We start from the raw sequence: 505 nt of genomic DNA on the forward strand, positions 1-505 counted from the left end.
ACATGAAGAAAAATGAAGTGACCCTGTCATGCACACTTAATGAGAATATGGACAGCAGAAGCGCCAACCAGTTAATGCTGGGTTGGGCGAGGTTAGTTTGACAAGGTACGGCGTCAGGACGGTGTTACATATAGACGAGAAGTAGCAAAATATTACGATTTGTTCCGAGGTGTAACGGAACTAGGGGACTGAGGCTGAGTGTTAGACGAATTGGCTCGGCTTAGACGAGAAGAATCGTGTCCAGGCTGAGTGCTGGGGTTAGGGTCAGGTAGACCAGTACTGAAGTAAGGAGCCACATGCTTATTCAGTAATGTGTGACACACATCACACACTCGAGCAAGGCGTCCTGCTGATCCTGACGAGACGGTATTTTTCATGCAATTTTGGCAGTGAACTTTACCACAGTGACGACAGTTGATCTTTCGACTGCTTCCAAGGCCGGAATGAAAAGGAGTACTGCAGGCGAAACAAGTGGCGACATCATCGGGGTCCACCAACGGAGTTC

This window comes from Opisthorchis viverrini, assembly GCF_000715545.1.
Source record: "Opisthorchis viverrini unplaced genomic scaffold opera_v5_46, whole genome shotgun sequence".
Lineage (NCBI taxonomy): Eukaryota > Metazoa > Platyhelminthes > Trematoda > Opisthorchiida > Opisthorchiidae > Opisthorchis > Opisthorchis viverrini.